The sequence below is a fragment of the Rhipicephalus sanguineus genome, chromosome 6, assembly GCF_013339695.2.
Source record: "Rhipicephalus sanguineus isolate Rsan-2018 chromosome 6, BIME_Rsan_1.4, whole genome shotgun sequence".
Classification (NCBI taxonomy): Eukaryota; Metazoa; Arthropoda; class Arachnida; order Ixodida; family Ixodidae; genus Rhipicephalus; species Rhipicephalus sanguineus.
Window position 1 is genome coordinate 55718106 of NC_051181.1, and position 6259 is coordinate 55724364.

The following is a 6259-nucleotide window of genomic DNA, read 5'->3' on the forward strand; positions in this document are numbered from 1 at the left end:
TTTGATAGCTGGCTTTCTGGCGTTGGATGTTGTTGCTCTGAGCAAGTCTCTCTTTGAAAGGGTGCATACTTGTGCACAAACATAGAGGATGTTGGTTGTCGTGCCTATTATCATGACAAATATCCTGAAGAAGTAGCACGCCAAGCACGGTCAACACAGACAGAGAAGACATTACCGCATACGAATTTTCTATAACTTTAAAGAAAACGAGGCATGATCAGTGTCCTTTCAGTAAATCTTTCAGTGGCATTATTTATTCAGCACCCATAAAGCGCGCAAGGGTCACCACTGGCCAGGTGCATTCTATGTGTCTTAAGCCAGAAGTACAACTCAAATATCGAGGCTAATAACATCTGTTCCCAAGCGACTGCTCATGTTACTACTGTACATCAAGCCACCGATGGATAAGCGAGGTTTCAGATCGATATGCTAAAACGAACATCTAAAGTGAACAACTTTATTTGTCAAGGTACCCACAACCCCTGTCTGGCATTGCAATGAGAGATTGGCGTTACATGGGGAGTATAAGACATCGCAAATGAGGTAAAATGCTCGATCAGTAAATAAAAACAAAAAGGAAAATGTTGCAGTGGCTTAGCTCGGCTATGCCAGGATATACGTAGCGTTAGCAAAGGTTCAGCTGATTATTCTTGGATTTCCGTGTCTTAGCAGCACGTTTAGCCTTCTTCTGTTCATTCTTCCTACGCTGAACCGCTAATTGCCAGGCAACTAATTCGGGATCCGATGAGTTAAGCTTCTCCGCTCTTCTGCGCCGTTGAGCAGCATTCGCACTCTCCTCCATGGCTATACCACACTGGCAAACACCAGTCAGAGGCGCTATCAAGCGGCTCCAGCGCAGTGTCAGACGGCGACTGCACAGCGAAGGCGAAAAGCTGCGCGCGCGCCGGCGCCAGTGCGTCTGCCACGGCTACGACCTGTCTCTAGAATGCGCAGACCGGCGGCGGTGGCGGAGTGCGCGAGAGATGCCGGCTCCGGTGCGCCAGCTGCGTGACTGTGATGACAGTGGTGCGCGTTAGGTGTATGTTTGAAAAGTGCGCGACGTGAAAAGAAGACTGAAGGCACGTGCGGGATTCCCTATACAAAAGCGACGACGTCGAGGACCGTGGCGCGTAAGAGCGCGAGGCGCAAGAAGGAAAATAAAAAGTAAACAAGATGCAATGCGGTAAAAACACGGAGCTACCGGAAGCCAATGGATGATCACCACGCAGTTCCTCAGCGCCAATCAAAAGGAAACAAGTGTGCCTGAGGTCGAGGAAAGCCTGGAAGACAAGAGAGTTGGCAGTTCGAGGCGAACGGGACAGCAAGGCGGTAGCCGGGCGCTGAAGACGGGCAGTCTGGTTACGGGCCCAACCCTTCAGGACTTCACCCGGCCGGGACCTTCGGGCCGCGGCGTCCAGGGAGGGCGAACTTCAACGGTTCGTCCGTTCGAGAGCAAGGCCTGCTGATCCCGGTGCAGGCAAAGCAACGGCGGTTGGGCTACGGGCCCGAGTCTTGCATCGAGCCGCCTCATCGGGCTAATCTTGGCTTCGTCATGCATTGCCGAGCATCTACCGTCCCCTCGTCAACACCAGGCAGACCCGTCAACTCTACGGTCCTCCGGCCAAGCCTCCGCTAGTGGGTGAGACCAGACTAGCATTCTTCCCAGCTCCGCTGTTCAACCGCGCCGGAACTATAACGCTTAACTTAAAACTTCGAACTGGTGCTTTGTTTGTGGTTAAGAACGTTTTGCCGTGTGTAGTGAACCTTTTGTTCAGTGTTTTGTAGATTTTTCCCCCTCTCTAATGGTTTATTAAAGTTTTGTGTGTTTGTGTTTAAACCAACGGCTTCGTCCTTGATCATGCTCTCCGACGCTCACGTCGTAAAAAGATCTGTCGAAAACAGAGAGAAAAAAAAAGAACCTGCATCACAGTGACATCACTGATCCTCGCGCATGCGCAGCACGGCTCTTGAGGAGGCGCGCGAAACTGGCTCGGCTAGGCCAGTGTAGCCAACGCTACAAAAGAATGTAGCATGTCCAATGCAACTAAATATATTAGGTGGCAAAAGTACTCCTAAAAATTAACTCCTTCCTACTTACTTTGCTAGAATGTTTAATGTAAATATATTGCATTCAAATTACAGCTGATAACAGCTAATCACAACACCTTACTAATACTTTTCAAATATAATGAAAAAACTTTGAAATTACATTAACCAATGTTTACTATTCATGCACTAACTCATGTACTTACACCTTATTTATGGAGCATATGCTATAAAATCTCAGAGATCTCTGTTGCATCGCAGAATGAGCTGGGGCTCAGAAGCCCAAAGGTGTTGTTATTAAGGACAGAAAGAGGCACGAAAGGAAAGATGCACAGGTAGAGCAGTAGAGCTAGTATAGCGGAAGCTTTGTCTCCTTCGTTTCCGTAGATTTCAAGGCCGAGAGAGAGAGAGAGAAGCGGGCGCTCTTGTCTTGTCCACTAGAGTCATGGCCATGACTCATGAGATGTTCTGTCACTTTCCAAATTAGTGAGTGTGACTGGAGTCTGACCTACGCGATTAGAGCCCTTGTTCGCGTCTTTCCAGGTGTTGCCAAGCGCCTTGCATCCTGGTCATTTTCTCTATTCGCCCCAAATACTCTCTTGGCGTCCTATAGCCCCATCAACAGAGACTTTGCACAATGCTTCGATTAGCGGGGCAGAAGCACCCGCCGTCATCACCTAAGGGGAGCGCCATCACCTAAGAGGAGCGCAGACCCCATACTTTTACTCAGATCTGTCCTGCCATTTATTAAAGTGCTGAGTTAGACCATGCAGGTTTCATACGATAATTGCGGCTTAGGACCCCTCATGTTGCATTCCAAGAACTGCTTACTTCCTGCCTTTACACCCCGTAAAGCCAGGGACCGAAGTCGGGCCATTGTGAGAAGCGTGTTATCGCTGCATTTCCACCATTTTAGGGGCTTAGGACCGAGGCTTGTCCGTCCATCTACGTCCGGCCGTCACGGTACACGAAACCGAAACAGACAGCACTCGCGCCAAGGCGAAGTCTTTTAGGGGCGAAGCTCCTTAAAGCGGCACCCGTTCGTCCCTCGTAGTGCGTAACCAGTCGTAACGCTAGTACCAGATCTAGACCTCCAAGGTGGTGCCGGTGGGAGATTTCTCCTGTGCGTTGTTGAACAATAAAAAATTCGCAGCGTGCGCGTTAACTAAAAGCCGAATTCTTCTGTCTCTCATTCCCCATTAGCAGCCATTGGCATGTTCCAGTAGGAAACGTTAGTAGAAGTAGAAGTGTAAGTGTTAGCTAAAAGCCGACTTCTTCTGTCTCTCATTCCCATTAGCAGCCATTGTTTACCTCCAAGGTAGTGCCTAGTGAGATTTCTCCTGTGCGTGATTAAACAATAAAAATTTTGTTCAAAACGCCGTTGATTGATGAAATAAACCAACGAAAGACGCCAGATGTTTTCTAAAAGCAAAACGAAAAGACGCCAGATGTTTCTAAAGCAAAACGAAAAGACGCCAGCTGCTTAACGAAAGACGCCAGATGTTTTCTAAAGCAATGGTTTTCTAAACAATGAAAATTCACAGCGTACATGTAAAATTAAAGTGAGCTGCAAGTCGTCATAACTCTCATCGAACCTTTAGTATAAACGCGCCCGATCTCACGTCGGTGACGATGTACTGGGCAGAATTCACGGAAGATTCACGGTTTACCGATGAACCTCCGCAGCTTCGCCCACTCATCATCATTCACTCCGTGGATATGCTGTGATTTTTAGGGGCGAAGCTCCTTAAGGCGGCACCCGTTCGTCCCTCGTAGTCGTGCTCGTAGTAGTGAGTAACAAGTCTTACGCTTTGACCTCCAAGGTGGTGCCGGTGGGAGATTTCTCCTGTGCGTTGTTGAAAAAAAAAAAATTCGCAGCGTGCGCGTTAACTAAAAGCCGAATTCTTCTGTCTCTCATTCCCCATTAGCAGCCATTGGCATGTTCCAGTAGGAAACGTTAGTAGAAGTAGAAGTGTAAGTGTTAGCTAAAAGCCGACTTCTTCTGTCTCTCATTGCCATTAGCAGCCATTGTTTACCTCCAAGGTAGTGCCTGGTGAGATTTCTCCTGTGCGTGATTAAACAATAAAAATTTTGTTCAAAACGCCGTTGATTGATGAAATAAACCAACGAAAGACGCCAGATGTTTTGTAAAAGCAGAACGAAAGAACGCCAGATGTTTTTCTTAAAGTGTAGTAGTAGTAGTAGTCCACCTCGCCCGATCGTCAACGGGCGAGGTGGACCGGCAACGGCGCGAGGACCCTGCCGTACGAGAGTTAAATCACACTAAAAGACATACTTTGCGGGCGATACACTCTAGTGAGCTTTCAACTTTTCGTCTTAATGTACACGATAAAGAAATTATTTCTACGAAAAACGCAAGGCACACCTTGAGCAATATGTTTGGTTTTGGGACGCTAAATGGAACCATGAGGCGATGCGAAGCCGGAGCACTTGCACGATCGCGTTCCGTTGGCTTTCGTTGGGCATGCTACCGACCTCGCGTCGTGGAACGCGCGTCCTGTCTTCCCTCTAGCCTTGTCTTTAATTCGCACAGGGCGAGCGGGGAATGCGGTCGCTCTTGGCGCTCTTTCGCTCGGGAGCGGACTTCTTCCTTGCATTTCACCGATCACAAGTGATAATGAAGGGACCACGTAAACCAACAGTACAATAAAAGTTTGATGTTTAATATATACACGATGTTTCACACTCTTTATATTATGTACTGGGCGCATTTCACGGAAGAGTTTCATGGTTTACAGATGATTCCCTCCGTAGCTTCGCCCCACTCATCATCATTCACCCCGTGGATATGCTGTGATTTTTTTTTCCTCTTGCTCTTCGAGCGCCTTGATGATGATAAGTGAGTGCTCGCTCGCGCAATGAAGAAGTCTTCTTCATCTTGTTGGTCGAGGCTTGTCCATTCATCCCCGTCCGGCCGTCATGGTACACGAAACCGAAACCGACAGCGCTCGCGCCAAGGAGAAGTCTTCTTCCTCTTGCTCTTCGAGCGCCTTGATGCTGATAAGTGAGCGCGTGCTCGCGCCATGGAGAAGTCTTCTTCCTCTTGTTGGCCCGTCCGGCCGCCACGGTACACGAAACCGAAACCCACAGCACCGTGTACAATCGAAACCGAAAACATCTGTGAAAAGAGGTTTAACAGCACCGTGTGCAATAGAAACCGGAAACATCTGTGAATAAAGCGTAACAAAAGGTGAACAAGCACAAAAATAAAATGACAAGACACTGTAAAAACAAAACATCTAAAGGGTAACAAAAGGTGAACAAGCACAAAAATAAAATGACAAAACACCGTAAAAACACCAACATTAAGCACCCATCAATCATGTGACAGCAGAATGCACGCTGCAGTGAAAAACACACGAGAGTGACGGGTGATATACGGTAACACCGAACGATCCCCACGTGCTTCGCCCACTCATCATCATTCACTTCGTGGAGATGGGGTGATTCTTTTTTATCGAAGCTCGTTTTCTGTCGGACTCACCAATTTGGGGTAGGCTTCCGATACAAAAAGTTCCCATTGTTGGTCGCTGTAGTCGGGGCACAAGGTGGTTTGTCTGTTCGAATCAATTTATAACTGCCTTATTTTCGCCGTTTTCGCTTTCGCAGCGATATCGTCACAATCAGCAGTACCAAAAGGATCGATGAAAGCGAGATGTTTAATTTATGCCGCAGGGCCAAATTGACGACGAGACACAAGAATAAATTGTCTCTTCCTTCGCTCCGTGAAGTGTATATGAGCGCCTGTTCTTATATTTATGCGCCACCCTTAGGAAACATCGAAATATCAGCAACTAACATTATCTCTCATCGAACATTTTCAAAGGGCGATCACCTCGGCATCTGCGAAGAGACCAAAAGGTGTGCGATGAATAGCAAACCTATCTCAATTAGCAAAATATGATGACCTCAATAGAATCGCGTAAAAGAACAATGGTGGAAAAAAGAAGCATCCTGCCAGTTTGGTCTGCAGACGAGAAGTGTGACATATGCAGAAACGGCGTGCATTTTCTTCACCTCCAAGCGCGAGTCTTTGGTACCCGACTTTCTCTGTACGATGCTGTTTTATTTAGGGCAATATATACGCTTATAGGCTCCCCAAGCATCGCTCACTAGCGCTGCTGCTCTTGACAGGCAGTGCGATCTCTGGCATAAAAATACAAACTGGGTGCAAGCAACGCGCGTCTTCCCT